General features: G+C 42.9%; 2 protein-coding genes and 1 pseudogene across 2 annotated transcripts in view; 2 read left to right on the top strand and 1 right to left on the bottom strand.

Annotated features, from left to right (window-relative positions):
* The window catches only part of LOC126942075 (endogenous retrovirus group K member 21 Gag polyprotein-like), a 129349-nt pseudogene that overhangs the window by 69394 nt on the left and 41153 nt on the right, over window positions 1-18802 (bottom strand).
* The window catches only part of LOC126942104 (glycine cleavage system H protein, mitochondrial-like), a 290077-nt gene that overhangs the window by 255904 nt on the left and 15371 nt on the right, over window positions 1-18802 (top strand). The window lies entirely within an intron of this gene.
* The window catches only part of PAF1 (PAF1 homolog, Paf1/RNA polymerase II complex component), a 231254-nt gene continuing 214090 nt past the window's right edge, over window positions 1639-18802 (top strand). The window contains exon 1 of the mRNA XM_050769061.1: window positions 1639-1643. The gene's annotated coding sequence lies outside the window, so the exon portion shown is untranslated. The remainder of the gene's footprint in view (window positions 1644-18802) is intronic.

Genomic DNA, 18802 nt, shown 5'->3' with positions numbered 1-18802 from the left:
ATTTGCTTTTGGGTTCTTAGTCATGAATTCTTTGCCTAAGCCAGTGTCTAGAAGAGTTTTTCAAGTGTTATCTTCTTGAATTCGAATGGCTCCACGTCTTAGATTTAAGTCTTTGATCCACCTTGAGTTGATTTTTTAATATGATGAGATGAGAATCCAGTTTCATTCTTCTACATGTGGCTTGTCAGTGTTCCCAGCACCATTCATCTTGGTGTTCTTCCCCCACTGATATGGTTTGGATCTGTGTCCCCTCCCAAATCTCACATCAAATTGCAATCCCCAGTGTTGGAGGAGGGACAGTGAAGTCCAGGCTGAGGAGGTCTCAGGTGGAGATAAAGAACTTATTGGAAGTTTGAATAAGGGTCACTCTTACCATGCTTTAGCAAAGAGACTGGCAGCATTTTGCCCCTGCTCTGTAGATCTGTGGAACTTCAAACTTGAGAGAGGTGATTAAGGGTATCTGACAGAAGACATTTCTAAGCAGCAAAGCATTCAAAAGTAGCTTGGCAGCTTCTAACATTTTGTGGTCATACGCAGGAGAAAAGAGATGATCTGAAACTGGAACTTACATTTAAAAGGGGATCAGAGCATAAAAGTTTGGAAAATTTGTAGCAAGATCACATGGTAGAAAAGAAAAACTCATTTTCTGGGGAGGAATTTTCAAGTTTGCTGTAAACATTTGCGTAAATAAAGAAGAACCAAAATAACAAAAGCCTTGAAGGCATTTGTTGATCTTCACAGAAGCCCCTCCCATCATAGACCCAGAGGCCTAGGAGGAAAGAATGGTTCTGTGGGCTGGACCCAGGGCCCTGCTGCCCTGCACCATCTTGGGACACTGCTCCCCGAGTGGCAACTGCTCCAGCTTCAGCCATGGCGAAAAGGGTGCCAAATATGTTTCAGGCTGCTACTTCAGAGGGTGCAGGCCAAAAGCCCTGAAAACTTCCATGAGTTTTTAAGCTTGTGGTGCACTGAAGGCAAGATCTGAGGCTTGGGAATCTCTGCCTAAATTTCAGAGGATGTATGGAAATGCCTGGATGTCGAGGCACAAATCCACTGCAGCGGCAGAGACCTCATAAAGAACCTGTACTAGGGAAGCGCATAGGAGAAATATAGGGTTGAGCTCCCACACAAGACCACATCGGGGCACTGCCCAGTGGAGCTGTGAAAAGAGGACTACCATCCTCCAGACCCCAGAATGGTAGATCCACTGACAGCTCACACTATGTGCTGGGAAAAGCTGCAGGCACTGAATGCTAGCCTGTGAAAGCACCCATGAGAGCTCTACCTGGCAAAGTCACATAGGCAGAGCTGTCCAAGGCCTTGGGAGACCACCCTTGGCATCAGTGTTGCCTGGATGTGAGATATGGACTCAAAAAAGATTATTTTTGAGCTCTAAGATTTAATGACTGCCCTGCTGGGTTTCAGACATGCAGGGGCTTGGAACCCCTTTGTTTTGGCAGATGTTTCCCTTTTGGAAAGAGAGTATTTACCCATTGCTTACACCTCCATTGTATCTTGGAAGTAATTACCTTGTTTTTTATTTTACAGGCTCATAGGTTGAAGGGATTTGCATTGTCTCCGATGAGACTTTGGGCTTTTGAATTAATGCTGAAATGATTCAAGATGTTGGGGGACTGGGGGGGGGGTTCCTAAGATGGCTGAATAGGAACAGCTCCAGGCTACAGATCCCAGCATGAGCAACACAGAAGACAGGTGATTTCTGCATTTCCAGCTGAGGTACCGGGTTCATCTCACTGGGATGTGTCAGACAGTGGGTGCAGGACAGTGGGTTGCAGCCCACCAAGTGACAGCCAAAGCAGGGTGAGGCATCACTTCACCTGGGAAGCACAAGGGGTAAGGGAATTCCCTTTCCTAGCCAAGGGAAACTGTGACACACAGCACCTAGAATATCAGGTCACTCCCTCCCTAATACTGCGCTTTTCCAAGGGTCTTAACAAATGGCACACCAGGAGATTATATCCCGTGCCTGGCTCAGAGGGTCCCACGCCCACGGGGTCTACCTCATTGCTAGCACAGCAGTCTGAGATCTAACTGCAAGGTGGCAGCAAGGCTGGGGGAGGGGCATCTACCATCGCTGAGGCTTAAGTAGGTAAACAAAGCTGCCAGGAAGCTCGAACTGGGTAGAGCCTACCACAGCTCAAGGAGGCCTGCCTGCCTCTGTAGACTCTACCTCTGGGGACAGGGCATAGCCAAACAAAAGGCAGCAAAAACCTCTGCAGATGTAAATGTCCCAGTCTGACAGCTTTGAAGAGAGTAGTTGTTCTCCCAGCAGAGAGTTTGAGATCAGAGAATGGACAGACTGCCTCCTCAAGTGGGTCCCTGACCCCTGAGTAGCCTAACCAGGAGGCACCACCCAGCAGGGGCAGACTGACACCTCACACGGTTGGGTACCCCTCTGAGATGAAGCTTCCAGAGGAACGATCAGGCAGCAACATTTGCTGTTCAGCAACATTCACTCTTTTGCAGCCTCCGCTGCTGATACCCAGGCAAACAGGGTCTGGAGTGGACCTCAAGCAAACTCCAACAGACCTGCAGCTGAGGGTCATGACTGTTGGAGGAAAACTAACAAACAGAAATGACATCCACACTAAAACCCCATCTGTACGTCACCATCGTCAAAGACCAAAGGTAGATAAAGCCACAAAGATAGGGAAAAAACAGAGCAGAAAAGCTGAAAATTCTAAAAATCAAAGCACCTCTCCCCCTCCAAAGGAACGCAACTCCTCGCCAGCATCAGAACAAAGCTGAATGGGGAATGACTTTGATGAGTTGACAGAAGAAGGCTTCAGATGATCAAACTTCTCCGAGCCAAAGGAGGAAGTTCAAACCCAACACAAAGTAGCTAAGAACCTTGAAAAAAGATTAGATGAATGGCTAACTAGAATGACCAATGTAGAGAAGTCCTTAAATGACCTCATAGAGCTGAAAACCATGGCAGAAGAACTACATGACAAATGCACAAGCTTCAGTAACCGATTCAATCAACTGGAAGAAAGGGTATCAGTGATTAAAGATCAAATGAATGAAATGAAGTGAGAAGAGAAGTTTGGACAAAAAAGAGAAAAAAGAAATGAATAAAGCCTCCAAGAAATATGGGACTATGTGAAAAGACTAAATCTGCGTCTGACTGGTGTACATGAAAGTGATGGGGAGAATGGAACCAAGTTGGAAAATTCTCTTCAGGGTATTATCCAGGAGAACATCCCCAGTGTAGCGAGGCAGGCCAGCATTCAAATTCAGAAAATACAGAGAACACCACAAAGATATTCCTCGAGAAGAGCAACTCCAAGACACATAATTGTCAGATTCACCAAAGTTGAAATGAAGGAAAAAATGTTAAGAGCAGCCAGAGAGACAGCTCGGGTTACCCACAAAGGGAAGCCCATCAGACTAACAGCAGATCTCTTGGCAGAAACTCTACAAGCCACAAGAGAGTGGAGGCCAATATTCAACATTCTTAAAGAAAAGAATTTTCAACCAAGAATTTCATATCCAGCCAAACTAAGCTTCATAAGTGAAGGAGAAATAAAATCCCTTACAGACAAGCAAATGCTGAGAGATTTTGTCACCACCAGGCCTGCCCTACCAGAGATCCTGAAGGAAGCACTAAACATGGAAAGGAACAACTGGTACCAGCCACTGCAAAAACATGCCAGATTGTAATGCCCATCGATGCTAGGAGTAAACTGCATCAACTAATGAGCAAAATAACCAGCTAACATCATAATGACAAGATCAAATTCATACATAACAATATTAACCTTAAATGTAAATGGGCTAAATGCTCCAATTAAAAGACACAAACTGGCAAATTGGATAAAGAGTCAAGACCCATCAGTCTGCTGTATTCAGCAGACCATCTCATGTGCAGAGACACACATAGGCTCACAATAAAGGGATGGAGGAAGATCTATCAAGCAAATGGAAAACAAAAAAAAAAGCAGGGGTTGCAATTCTAGTCTCTGATAAAACAGACTTTAAACCAACAAAGATCAAAAGAGACAAAGAAGGCCATTACATAATGGTAAAGGGATCAATTCAACAAGAAGAGCTGACTATCCTAAATATATATGCACCCAATACAGGGTGTGCCAGTTTTCTTTTTTTTTTTTTTTTTTTTTTTTTTTTTGAGACGGAGTCTCTCTCTGTAGCCCAGGCTGGAGTGCAGTGGCCAGATCTCAGCTCACTGCAAGCTCCGCCTCCCGGGTTCACGCCATTCTCCGGCCTCAGCCTCCCGAGTAGCTGGGACTACAGGCGCCCGCCACCTCGCCCAGCTAGTTTTTTGTATTTCTTAGTAGAGACGAGGTTTCACCGTGTTAGCCAGGATGGTCTCGATCTCCTGACCTCGTGATCCACCCGTCTCGGCCTCCCAAAGTGCTGGGATTACAGGCTTGAGCCACTGCGCCCGGCCGGGTGTGCCAGTTTTCAAAGGGAATGCTTCCAGTTTTTGTCCATTCAGTATGATATTGGCTGTGGGTTTGTCATAAATAGCTCTTATTATTTTGAGATATGTCCCATCAATACCTAGTTTATTGAGAGTTTTTAGCATGAAGCATTGTTGAATTTTGTCAAAGACCTTTTCTGCATCTATTGAGATAATCATGTGGTTTTTGTCTTTGGTTCTGTTTATATGCTGGATTACATTTATTGATTTGCATATGTTGAACCAGCCTTGCAACCCAGGGATGAAGCCAACTTGATCATGGTGGATAGGCTTTTTGATGGGCTGCTGGATTCAGTTTGCCAATATTTTATTGAGGATTTTTGCATCCATGTTCATGAGGGATATTGGTTTAAAATTCTCTTTTTTTTGTTGTTGTGTCTCTGCCAGGCTTTGGTATCAGGATGATGTTGGCCTCATAAAATGAATTAGGGAGCATTCCTTCTTTTTCTATTGATTGGAATGGTTTCAGAAGGAATGGTACCAGCTTCTCCTTGTACCTCTGGTAGAATTCAGCTGTGAATCCGTCTGGTCCTGGACTTTTTTTGATTGGTAGGCTATTAATTATTGCCTCAATTTCAGAACCTGTGATTGGTCTATTCAGGGATTCAACTTCTTCCTGGTTCAGTCTTGGGAAGATGTATGTGTCCAGGAATTTATCCATTTCTTCTAGATTTTCTAGTTTATTTGCATAGAGGTGTTTATAGTATCCTCTGATGGTAGTTTGTATTTCTGTGGGATCAGTGACGATATCCCCTTTATCATTTTTTATTGCATCCATCTGATTGTTCTCTCTTTTCTTCTTTATTAGTCTGGCTACCAGTCTATCAATGTTGCTCATCTTTTCAAAGAACCAGCTCCTGGATTCATTGATTTTTTGAAGCATTTTTTGTGTCTCTATCTCCTTCCATTCTGCTCTGATCTTAGTTATTTCTTGCCTTCTGCTGGCTTTTGAATGTGTTTGCTCTTGCTTCTCTAGTTCTTTTAATTTTGATGTTAGATTGTTGATTTTAGATCTTTCCTGCTTTCCCTTGTGGCCATTTAGTGCTATAAATTTCCTTCTATACACTGCTTTAAATGTGTCCCAGAGATTCTGGTATGTTGTGTCTTTGTTCTCACTGGTTTCAAATAACATCTTTATTTCTGCCTTCATTTTATTATGTACCCAGTAGTCATTCAGGAGCAGGTTGTTCAGTTTCCAGGTAGTTGAGCTGTTTTGAGTGAGTTTCTTAATCCTGAGTTCTAGTTTGATTGCACTGTGGTCTGAAAGACAGTTTATTATAATTTCTGTTCTTTTACATTTGCTGAGGAGTGCTTTACTTCCAACTATGTGGTCAGTTTTAGAATAAGGGCAATGAGGTGCTGAGAAGAATGTATATTCTATTGATTTGGGGTGGAGAGTTCTGTAGATGTCTGTTAGGTCCGCTTGGTGCAGAGCTGAGTTCAAATCCTGGATATCCTTGTTAACTTTCTGTCTCGTTGATCTGCCTAATATTGACAGTGGGGTGTTAAAGTCTCCCACTATTATTGTGTGGGAGTCTAAGTCTCTTTGTAAGTCTCTAAGGACTTGCTTTATGAATCTGGGTACTCCTGTATTGGGTGCATATATATTTAGGATAGTTAGCTCTTCTTGTTGCGTTGATCCCTTTATCATTATGTAATGCTCTTCTTTGTCTCTTTTGATCTTTGTTGGCTTAAAGTCTGTTTTATCAGAGACCAGGATTGCAACTCCCGCTTCTTTTTTTTTTTCTTTCCATTTGCTTGTTAAATATTCCTCCATCCCTTTATTTTGGGCCTATGTGTGTCTTTGCAGGTGAGATGGGTCTCCTGAATACTGATGAGTCTTGGCTCTTAATCCAATTCACCTCTCTGTGTCTTTTAATTGGGACATTTAGCTCATTTACATTTCAGGTTAATATTGTTATGCATTAATTTGATCCTGTCATTATGATGCCAGCTGGTTATTTTGCCCATTGGTTGATGTAGTTTCTTCATAGTGTCAATGGTCTTTACAATTTGGTATGTTTTTGCAGTGGCTGGTACTGGTTATTCTTTCCATGCTTAATACTTCTTTCATGAGCTCTTGTAAGGCAGGCCTGGTGGTGCCAAAATCTCTCAGCTTTTGCTTGTCTGTAAAAGATTTTATTTCTCCTTCACTTATGAAGTGTAGTTTGGCTGGATATGAAATTCTGGGTTGAAAATTCTTCTATTTAAGAATGTTGAATATTGGCACCCACTCTTTTCTGGCTTGTAGGGTTTCTGACAAGAAATCCACTGTTAGTCTGATGGGCTTCCCTTTGTGAGTAACCCAGCCTTTCTCTCTGGCTGTCCTTAACATTTTTTCCTTCATTTCAACCTTGGTGAATCTGACGACTATGTGTCTTGGGGTTACTCTTCTTGAGGAGTTTCATTGTGATGTTATCTGTATTTCCTGAATTTGAATGTTGGCCTGTCTTGCTAAGTTGGGGAAATTCTCCTCCATAATATCCTAAAGAGTGTTTTCCAACTTGGTTCCATTCTCCTCAACACTTTTCAGGTACATCAATCAAATGTAGATTTGGTCTTTTCACATGATCCCAAATTTTTGGAGGCTTTGTTCGCTCCTTTTCATTCTTTTTCTGCAATCTTCTCTTCTCACTTCATTTCATAAACTTGATCTTCAATTGCTGATATCCTTTCTTCCACTCGATCGATTCAGCTATTAATACTTGTTTATGCTTCACGAAGTTCTTATGCTGTGTTTTTCAGCTCTATCAGGTCATCTATGTTCTTCTCTAAACTGGTTATTCTAGTTAGCAATTATCTAGCCTTTTTTCAAGGTCCTTAGCTTAATTACATTGGGTTAGAACATGCGCCTTTAGCTCGGAGGAGTTTGCTATTACCCACCTTCTGAAGCCTACTTCTGTCAACTCGTCAAACTCGTTCTCCGACGAGTTTTGTTCTCTTGCTGGCGAGGAGTTGTGATCCTTTGGAGGAGAAGAGGCGTTCTGGTATTTTGAATTTTCAACCTTTTTGCGCTGGTTTTTCTCCATCTTCGCGGATTTATCTACCTTGGTCTCTGATGTTGGTGACCTTCAGGTGGGGCCTCTAACAGTCAGTCCCCTCTGGTGCAGGTCTGCTGGAGTTTGCTGGATGTCCACTCCAGAGCCTGTTTGCCTGGGTATCACCAGTGGAGGTTGCAGAACAGCAAAGATTTTTGCCTGTTCTTTCGTCTGGATGCTTCGTCCTAGCAGGACCCTTGCTAGATGTCATCCAGAGGTCTCCTGTATGAGGTGTCACTGAGAGGTGTCTCCCAGTCAGGAGGCACAGAGGTCAGGGACCCACTTGAGTAGGCAGTCTGACCCTTGGCAGAGCTTGAATGCTGTGCTGGGAGGTCTGCTTCTCTCTTCAGAGCCATCAGGCAGGGTCGTTTAAGTCTGCTAAAGCTGCACCCACAGCCGCCCCTTCTCCCAGGTGCTCTGTCCAAGGGAGATGGGGGTTTTATCTATAAATCCTTGCCTGGGGCTGCTGCCTTTTTTTTCAGAGATACCCTTCTGCAGTGGCCTTGCTGAGCTGTGGTGGGCTCTGCCCCTTTAGAAATTCCCGGTGACCTTACCCTATCAGGGGAAAACTACCTACTCAAGCCTCAGCAATGGCAGACGCCCCGACTGTTTTGCTGGCTGGGAGAATTTCAAGCCAGTGGATCTTAGTTTGCTGGGCTCCATGGGGGTGAGACCCGCCAAACTAGACCACTTGGCTCCCTGGCTTCAGCCTCCTTTCCCAGTGAGTCTGGCTCCCTGGCTTCAGCCCCCTTTCCAGGGGAGTGAATGGTTCTGTCTCACTGGCATTCCAGGCACCACTGGGGTATGGGAAAAAAAAAAAAAAAAAAACTTCTGCTTCTGTGCTTGAAACCCAGGGCCCTGGTGGTGTAGGTATCAGAGGGAATCTCCTTGTCGGCGGGTTGCAAAGACTGGGAAAAGTGCAGAATCTGGGCTGGAGCTCTGCATTCCTCAGGCACAGTCCCTCAATGCTTCCCTTGGGTAGAGGGGATAATTCCCCAACCCCTTGCACTTCCCACGTGAAGTGATGTCCCACCCTGCTTCGGCTCGCCTTCCGTGGGGTGCACCCACTGTCCAGTCGCAATGAAATGTACCGGGTACACATTTTGAGTTAATTTTTGTATATGGTATAAGGTGAGAGTCCAGCTTCATTCTTTTACATGTATATATTCAGTACAACAAAACTCCATGACAGGTTTACCTGTATAACAAGCTTGCACATCCTGCACATGTACCCCTGAACATAAAGCTTAAAATAAAACTTAAAAACAAACAAACAAAAAAACCCCAACAAAACCAAAAATCATTTATTCAAGAGACAGTTCCTTCCCACATTGAATGGTCTTGGTACCCTTGTTGAAGTCAATTTACAGTGGATGTTTAGGTTTATTTCTGGACTCTCAATTCTGTTCCAATGGTCTATACGTTTATTTTTAAGCCAATATCAATGTATTCTGATTACTGTAGTTTCACTATCACAACATTAACTTTGACATCTGGGAGTTGTTGGGACCATGCAGTCATTTTCCTTTGCAGGTATGCCACGTTTTTTGAAATTAGATCCTCCATATGAGTTTCAGCACTCTCTTCCCTGTGCTTGCAGGATGTGAGGGTTTCTTTAAATGCTATCACCAGGAACATCTAGTGTTCCAAATGTGCCTTGAATTGGTAGTTGGTGGGCGTTAATGTGTCCCTCTTTTTCTTTCCTTCTTTCTTTCATTCTTTTTTCTTTTTTTTTTTTTTTTTTTTTTTTTTGAGATGGAGTCTCGCTCTGTTGCTAAGCTGGAGTGTAGTGGCACACTCTCGGCTCACTGCAACCTCCGCCTCCCAGGTTCAAGTCATTCTCCTGCCTCAGCTTCCCGAGTAGCTGGGACTACAGGCACGTGCCACCATGCCCAGCTAATTTTTGTATTTTTTAGTAGAGATGGGGTTTCACCATGTTGGCCAGGATGGTCTCGATCTCTCGACCTTGTGATCCACCCACCTTGGCCTCCCAAAGTGCTGGGATTACAGGCGTGAGCCACTGCGCCCAGCCCTTTTTTCTTTTTTAAAAAAGAATTCCAATGCAGTTAAAACCAAAACAAGTACATCCACAATCCTATGATTACCATCGTACCCCTACCATTCCAGTGCCACAGCTACTGGAGTCCTTCACCTTCTCTCAGCACTTTCTGCCCATAAAGCACAGGTGACTATTCTTAGTAATTGTGATACTAAGTATGCCATGGGTAATCACCACATCAGTTATCAGCAATGGATTTTTTTTTTTTTTTTTTTGAGACGGAGTCTCGCTCTGTCGCCCAGGCTGGAGTGCAGTGGCCAGATCTCAGCTCACTGCAAGCTCCGCCTCCCGGGTTCACGCCATTCTCCTGCCTCAGCCTCCCGAGTAGCTGGGACCACAGGCGCCGCCACCTCGCCCGGCTAATTTTTTGTGTTTTTACTAGAGACGGGGTTTCGCCGTGTTAGCCAGGATGGTCTCAATCTCCTGACCTTGTGATCCGCCCGTCTCGGCCTCCCAAAGTGCTGGGATTACAGGCTTGAGCCACCGCGCCCGGCCAGCAATGGATTTTTATTGTAATCTGCCCAATAAGAGATACAGGTTCTCATAATAAGGATCCAGCTTCTTTCTATGGCTTTTTCTGGCCTAAAGTTTGTTTCCAGCCTTCTCCACCAAATATGAAATATTTCTTAGTACTGTGTGCCCAGAAGATGAAAGGAAGTATTAATCCATCTGTCCCCATCCCCAGTTGTTAAAAAGTCATCTTATTGGCATTAAATCTCCCACGATTTTGGTTTGCAGATGCATAGCTGCTGAGAGTATTTCTGCAAGGGTCATATTCCACCATCTCAAAGAAGCCCAGTGCTGGAAAGAGGAAGGTACTGGAAAGATAGATACTAAGGAAAGGCACTGTCAGTGTGCACCCGCATGAAGCTAGTGAAAAACTCTCTAGATCTGGTCAACTTAGTAATGGCTGGATGAAGAGGTGGGGCTGAAAGGATATCATGTGGTACAAGAAAAATCTGATATACTGACCTCCTTTCAATTTCTCATACACACCAAGCTCATTTTCATTTTTGGAGCATCATATATGACAAATTCAAAAGGCGTCAAAAATGTCATAACAAGGCAGGCAGAATGTTCTGGTTTAAAACAGACTAAAGAAGCATAGCAACAAAGTACATGAAACCTGATTAAGTGATGGATTTTAAAACAGCTCTAAAGGACATGCTTTTATACAACTGGGAAAATTAAAATAGTACTGTAAATTAGATGTTGATTCTTACGTGGTGGCAGAGTAGAACTTCTATCAGTCTTGTGGATCTGAAGATACAAAAATTGTACGTTGGTGCCTGCCAAGTGAGAGAGAGAGTTAGGCTTTTAGTTGGAACCCTGAAAGGGATATACCCTAGAGCAGGGGTCCCCAACCCCCAAGCCACAGACCAGTAACAATCTGTGACCTGTTAGGAATGGAGCCACACAGCAGGAAGTGAGCAGCAGGTAAGCACTACCCCATGAGTGGCCTCCTGACAGATCAGCCGGCATTAGATTCTCATGGAGCACGAATTAGAATTTTGCAACCAGAATTCCACATTATGGGTGCCACAGTGTATAGTTTTATTGCAAATAGTAGCGTGACTGTAACAATTGCCACAAGACTGGTGTAGTAAAAAAAATTATTTAAAACCTTACTTGCCCAAGGTAAAACATTTCCCTTTGGGGATTTACAGAGTTACAATTGCAATTTCATGTAGCAATAAAATTTCCTGCAAATATGAATTAAAAATGAGTTTTATTATTTGGTGGCAAATTTTGAGAGTAAAGTGTGGAAATGACAAATATTATCTGTTTAAGTAAATGTGGGATTGAGTAAGATGAGTAGCCCTTAGTCAGTTTCTTAATTTTTGTGATTTTTAGCTTATGATTTTTTATTTTTCCACAATTGATATTCTGGATGATTCTCTGGACTGTCAGGGGTTGCTCCCTCAGCTTTTTAGGCTTGAGTGAGATGTATTCAGGAGTTGATTCCTGTAAATTTTACTTCCAACAGGGTTGAAATAAAAACAATGTAAGTCCCTTCCCAGCTTGGCTGAAGGAAAAAGAAAGACTAAATTTCCTGGGTTAAATAGAGGTGGTTTTATTTCTTTGGGCTTTTGCTAGTTGTGTTAATGCCTTGAGGCTTCCTTGCCTCTGGATTAGCTGGCTGATCCGCTAATTTATTTCCTTTGGCTACCTTATTTGTTCTCTTTTGACGTTCCCTACCATGCATCCCTGCTATTTCATGTGTAAGAAAATGTAAGGATAGTAACCTGTTAACTTCCCGGTGATGTTTTGTAGGAGATTCATTAGTGGTAAGAAAATGCCTTTTCTTTTAAATGGCAGCATGAGCATGGAAAATTAGGAAAGCACACTTGGAGTTAGTAGAAATGTTAGCTACTATTTCCTTGCTTAACTTAAGTGCTCTTGTAAGAGGTATTAGCTCAGCTAATTGAGGGCTTGTGTTTGGGGAGAGTGACTACTGCTTATCCTGCCTTATCTACTTCTTGCTTTACCGGCTGTTTGCTAGCTAAGAGCTCCCCTTAGAGGACAGTGATCCTGCCACATTATGTGGGCTGTAAACAGTTGAATTATTTCCTAGGGTTAACTTGGAGGCTTTTCTGACTAGTAGAGCTATTATGACAATGACTCGGAAGCACGTGTAAATAAGTCTTTCTAACTACAACTAAGGTTGAGAAGACTATTGGATTCGAGTTTTTCCTGAGATGTATCTTACAGTTGTGCTATCTTAAAAGGGAGGCCTGGATTAGAGAGAAGAGAGAGATAGGCTCTAGTGTTTAGAAGGAGGTTTACTTTCCTACCTTCAATTTCCAGAATTATCCGGGGATCCTGTGCTATACTGGCAACTTGAGCCCCTGGAGCTAAGGTTGAAGCCCTCGGATCCATCAGTCCTGCTGAACCACCTGTGAGACTGGTTTTGAACCCAGTGACCTCTGCCTCTGGGGGCAGTTCTGTTTCCTGTGGTTTTTGCCACAGCCTGGACAGGGTTGAGGTTGCTTCATCTTGCTGCCTGGGTATTTGTTTTAAAAATGCCGTGGTCTGCCATGCCAATAGCAACTAGGGGATGCACTTTGGGAATTCTGGACTTTGCAAGCTTGCAAAGCTGCTGCTGAAGTCTCTGTTGTTCTCCGGAAATTTTCCCCTTTTTGGGGACTCTTCCTGGTCCCTATTATACAAGAAAAAAGTCGCCACCTTCAGGAGGCTCTCTGAGGTGCTATTTGGTCCTATAGCTTGCTTTGGTAGTTTTCTTTTAATATTGGGAACTACCTGTATAATAAACTTCTTTTTCAGAATGAGCTGTTCCTCCACTGAATTAGGGGATAAGGAGGTGTACTCTATTAGTGCCTCTCTTGGCCTTTCCACAAAGGCTACAAAATTCTTACTTGGCTTTTGGTTCATTATAGACAGTTTAGAGTAACAGAGGTTTGGCCCTGGTTTTTCATAGGTCTCTTAAAATGCGTTTAAAAATTGGCTTCTTGGCCGGGCGCGGTGGCTCAAGCCTGTAATCCCAGCACTTTGGGAGGCCGAGACGGGCGGATCACGAGGTCAGGAGATCAAGACCATCCTGGCTAACACGGTGAAACCCCGTCTCTACTAAATATACAAAAAAAAAAAAACTAGCCGGGCGAGGTGGCAGGTGCCTGTAGTCCCAGCTACTCGGGAGGCTGAGGCAGGAGAATGGCGTAAACCTGGGAGGCGGAGCTTGCAGTGAGCTGAGATCCGGCCACTGTACTCCAGCCTGGGCGGCAGAGCAAGACTCCGTCTCAAAAAAAAAAAAAAAACATTGGCTTCTTTTTCATTCATTTCCTGAGCTATTGGGGTTTTAGTTAGGGTGGTTTACTGGAACTGCTTTCCTCCCTATTGGGAATGTTGGTTTTTTTCGTTTTGTTTTTGTTTTTGTTTGGTTTGGTTTGGTTTATTTTTTTTAAGTTATAAAATATTTTATTTAAATGGCACAGAAGAAATTATGTGTACTTAAAAATGATTAAGCATTCATGTTAGGAAATGCTAAAAACAAAATAATTTACACAATGATAAAAATCTAAAGTTATGAGAAAACATAAAATACTTTCATTTGGTCCTCTCATCTAACAAAACTATTATAAACATGAGATATAGTAATTACTGAAATTGGGTTAAAAGCACAAGACAACATAATTTCTTTATATGCATCCGGTCATTTTATACAAGAAACTGTTTTACCTTAAATGGAAGAGTGAACAATTTGTTTAAAATATTGAGAGTGCATTATGCACCTATAATGAAACCACTTTCTCCAAAGATTCACACAGATTAACATTGCAAAATGGTATTTCTATATAACACTGACTTCTGAAAAATTTAATAATTCATTTTAAGAATATGCAAGCGAAATATAGTTTATTCTGATTTCAACAACGGATATTCAAACTCACAATTTTTCCCAAGAAACCATTCACTTTATAGTTTCAAAAACACATTGTAAGGCCGGGCGCGGTGGCTCAAGCCTGTAATCCCAGCACTTTGGGAGGCCGAGACGGGTGGATCACGAGGTCAGGAGATCGAGACCATCCTGGCTAACACGGTGAAACCCCGTCTCTACTAAAAAATACAAAAAACTAGCCGGGCGAGGTGGCGGGCGCCTGTAGTCCCAGCTACTCGGGAGGCTGAGGCAGGAGAATGGCATAAACCCGGGAGGCGGAGCTTGCAGTGAGCTGAGATCCGGCCACTGCACTCCAGCCTGGGCGACAGAGCAAGACTCCGTCTCAAAAAAAAAAAAAAAAACACATTGTAGCTTTTCTGTTACTGGTCTGCCATGTTTTCAACTAGATGCATGTTTAATCATTCACTTCAAATTTACATGCCCAGCCCGGCACAGTGGCGTGGGCCTGTAGTCCCAACCACTTCAGAGGCTGAGGCAGGAGGATCACTTGATCCCAGGAGTTCATAGCCAGCCTGGGCAGCATAGCAAGACCTTGTGTCTTCAGAAATCATCCAAGGAGTGAGATAAACATTACAACCCCCATATACTGGGTAAACGACAACAAGGGAGTGAAAAATGACCTCATATGCCCTAAAGCAATGTTGAGGCAAACTCCTGATGCAATAAAGGCAGCAGTTGTAATGAGTACCTGGAATGGTATTGTGGAATTGGAGAACTTACTTTCCTAATGAAAGGAAAGCTAGCTTGAAAGAAATGTTTTTGAGGTTTTCTTTTGTTTTTCTCCTTTTTGTTTGGTTCAGTTTTGAAGTTTAGATTGGCTTGGGTTAAATTTGGGTAGGCAAAAAAAAAATATTTTCTTTGGAGGAATTAATATTTATCAAATATTCTATTTTTTCACGTAAACCCTAATGAATGATATGAAATTTGAAGAAACAGGAGAGAGCAAGAACCATAGAATGGAGTCAGACAATTTGACTTCCTCTCTTCCTATTTGAATACAATGTATTTCTTTCTCTTGCCTGATTGCCCTGGCCAGAAGTTCCAATACTATGTTGAATCGGAGTGGTGAGAGAGGGCATTCTTGTCTTGTGCTGGTTTTCAAAGGGAATGCTTCCAGCTTTTGCCCAGTCAGTATGATATTGGCTGTGAGTTTGTCATGAATAGCTCTTATTATTTTGAGATACCTTCATCAGTATCTAGTTTATTGTGAGTTTTTAGCATGAAAGAGTGTTGAATTTTATCAAAGGTCTTTTCTGCATCTATTGAGATAATCATGTGGGTTTTGTCATTGGTTCTCTTTATGTGATGGATTACATTTATTGATTTGTGTATGTCGAACCAGCCTTACATCCCAGGGATGAAGCCAACTTGATCATAGTGGATAAGCTTTTTGATGTGCTGCTGGATTCGGTTTGCCAGTATTTTATTGAGGATTTGAGCATCGATGTTCTTCAGGGATAATGGCCTGAAATTTTCTTTTTTTTTTTCTTTTTGTTTTTTGTTGTTGTTGTGTCTCTGCGAGGTTTTGGTATCAGGATGGTGCTGGCCTCATAAAATGAGTTAGGGAGGAGTACTTGTTCTTCTATTGTTTGGGATACTTTCAGAAGGAATGGCACCAACTCCTCTTTGTGACTCTGGTAGAATTTGGCTGTGAATTCATCCGGTCCTGGACATTTTTTGGTTGGTAGGCTATTAATTACCGCCTCAACTTCCGAACTTGTTATTCATCTTTTCAGGGATTCGACTTCTTCTTGGTTTAGTCCTGGGAGGGTGTATGTGCCCAGGAATTTATCCATTTCTTCTAGATTTTCTAGTTTATTTGCATAGAGGTGTTTATAGTATTCCCTGATGGTAGTGTGTATATCTGTGGGGTCAGTGGTGATATCCCCTTTGTCATTTTTTTATTGTGTCTATTTGTTTCTTTTCTGTTTTTTTCTTTATTTGTCTGGCTAGTGGTCTATCTATTTTGTTAATCCTTTCAAAAAAACAGCTCCTGGATTAGTTGATTTTTTGAAGGGTTTTTTGTGTCTCTATCTCCTTCAGTTCTGCTCTGATCTTAGTTATATCTTGTCTTCTGCTAGCTTTTGAATTTGTTTGCCCTTGCTTCTCTAGTTCTTTTAATTTTGATGTTAGGGGGTCGATTTTCGGTCTTTCCGACTTTCTCCTGTGGGCATTTAGTGCTATAAATTTCGCTCTGAACACTGCTTTAGCTGTGTCCCAGAGATTCTGGTATGGGGTGTTTTTGTTCTCATTGGTTTCAAAGAACTTATTTATTTCTGCCTAATTTTGTTATTTACCCAGTAGTCATTTAGTTTTACATTTTGAAACACCCAAACAACTATCATTGGATTGCTTGCAACAGAAAGGATAAATGCTTGAGGGGATGGTTGCCCCATTCTCCACGATGTGATGATTTGCATGCTTGTATCATATCTTACGTACCCCATAAATATATTCACTTACTATGTACCCACCAAAATTAAAAATAAACGACAGGCAAATGACCAATATGCACAAGAAAATATACCCAACATCATGAGTCATTAGGGAAATGAAAGTCAAAAGCACCACAAGATACCACTTCACATTCATTAGGATGGCTATTACTTAAAAAATGACAACTAACAAGTGTGAGGATGTGGATAAACTGGAACCCTGGAACATTGCTGTTTGGAGTGTAAGATGGTGTGACTGCTGTGGAAAACATTATGACAGGTCCTCAGAAAGGTTACTCATCATAATATACATCTCTTTGGCAACTGGGATACATTTTTTCTATCAATGGTTTAAATTCACTGGCAATAAAACTGAAGAGAAAAATGAAGTAAGAGGGAGAAAGAAGCAAGGGAGAAAGGGAATTCTAATTCACCTGATCTTTAAGTTCTAATATATGTTTTAAGGATGTTTCCCTTCGTCATGAACAGAGAACTTGAGTCCTCCACACCAGTTGAAGAAGACTGCATTGTGACTGAAGTCCAATCACCTGTACCTGCTCCTGTCCTCACACAGTCTGGAAATAAGGAACACACAAATCAAGAACTAGACAAGAATCTCAACTTTCTCCAATTTTGATACCCATGGACACTCAGAAAAGAAAAGGGTGGAGTTAAGAGCCCAGCTGTGTGAGAGGCAGATGGGAACCGGCCTCACCTAGCAGAGCCAAGGGGACCAATGTGGGATCAGGGGGACACAGGGGCTTTCTCTACCTCCCTCCATAGGTCCTGCTTAGGATCAAGGCCAGTGTTCTCCCAGAACCTCTATAGGCAAAGAGAAGGGTTACCTTCCATTGCCAATAATTTCCACCAGAATCCTCACTATTTTTACCATTGCACAAATTAGGAAAATGCACACCTTCTTGGTAGATTCTGCACAGTGGAGAGAAGGCTTAATGAGAGGCATGGAGGCTGGACTTTACAATCCCTCATTCTCACTCCATCGTCCTTATCTGTGCGTTTCCCTGGTGACCCCTTCTTCTCCCTGGTGCCTCCCCCACTGTCATTTCTGCTGCATCATAGACACAGGCTTGCAAACAAGTGTGGTTGTGACTGAGTCTGTTTCCGACACCTTACCCCTTCTCACCCTGTGGCGAATTCTTGCTGAGAGGGCTTTGGAATCAGGAATGAAGCCAGAGGGCAGAGCTGACAGGGACCATTCAATGCTGCAACTCCAAGGGATTCACATGGAAGCCTGGACACAATTCAGAAGAGCCAACCCACGGAAGCAAAAATGTCACCACTACCTGTGAGTTAAAAAGGCACAGCCTTCAGTAATCTGAAGTCACATGAAAGAATGTGGAAAAAGGGAGATTTTATGAGATGAAAATATGAGTTTCTATTGTGAATGCTTTACTGAGATTGGGGGTGTGCGGAAGAGACCCTGGGGCTATGGTGTCTGAGATGTTTGTGGGATGTCGGGTGTGAATCCTGGACCAGTGTAACCCTCTGTGAGGGTGTGATAGTGTCTGATGAGAGTCAGCTCTGCTGAGATGATGTTACTTTAGGTAAAAGGTGGAGAGCCCACCAGGATGGCTGGGACGTGCCTGAGTGTAAGAGGGTGACTGTGTTTTGTCTTCCTCTCTGTGATGTGAGTATGTGTGTGAGCACACCCAGACCAATGCATGAGCATCTTTATACGGACAGTGAGCAGACATGTGTGACTCAGTGAGTGGTGTGGCTCTGTTTGACTGTGGTTGTGTGTGTGCTGGGATGTGACTAGGTGTTGAACTGGGAACATGCACGTGGCCTTCTGTCCATGTGAAGTTTCCTCCTCACACATGAGGACCTCTGCTGAAGCACCCATGTATCTTCTCATATATGTCAATGTGGATCCTGGATGGCAGAACTGGTGGGGATCTTGGGGACTGGGAGTTACCAATGACTCATTTGTGAGCATTCACGAGAGCAGAATGTATGATCTGTAGATATCTCTTCCCTGGCAGAGTGGAAAAGAAGAATCCAGACTATGGGAACCCTTCAAAGTAAGAATTACTAATAAAGACAAAAAAATAAAAAGTAAAGTAGAGGAAAAAAGAGTTTTAAATAATCCCCTTTGTACCCGGGAAACTAAATTAGGCAGAGTTCAAGTAATGGATCTACAATGGCATTGCCAGTAAGAGGCAGAATCAGGACTGGAGTCCAGGCAGCCTGGCTCCTGAATCCTAGCTCCTAACTACGAGACCCTAGTGTCTTTAGGAATATGGAGTTCTGACTGTGATAGGGTGAAAGAGGGAAGTCCTCACAGTTTGCCTGTTGATCCCTAATTTTCTGCATCATGGGAATCTGTCACCAAAGAGGAAGCTGAACCTGGCCCAGCCCCTTTCACCC

Source organism: Macaca thibetana, chromosome 19 (assembly GCF_024542745.1).
Source record: "Macaca thibetana thibetana isolate TM-01 chromosome 19, ASM2454274v1, whole genome shotgun sequence".
NCBI lineage: Eukaryota > Metazoa > Chordata > Mammalia > Primates > Cercopithecidae > Macaca > Macaca thibetana.
The sequence above is the reverse complement of the archived record's forward strand: the minus strand, read 5'-3'. Positions and strand labels throughout refer to the sequence as shown.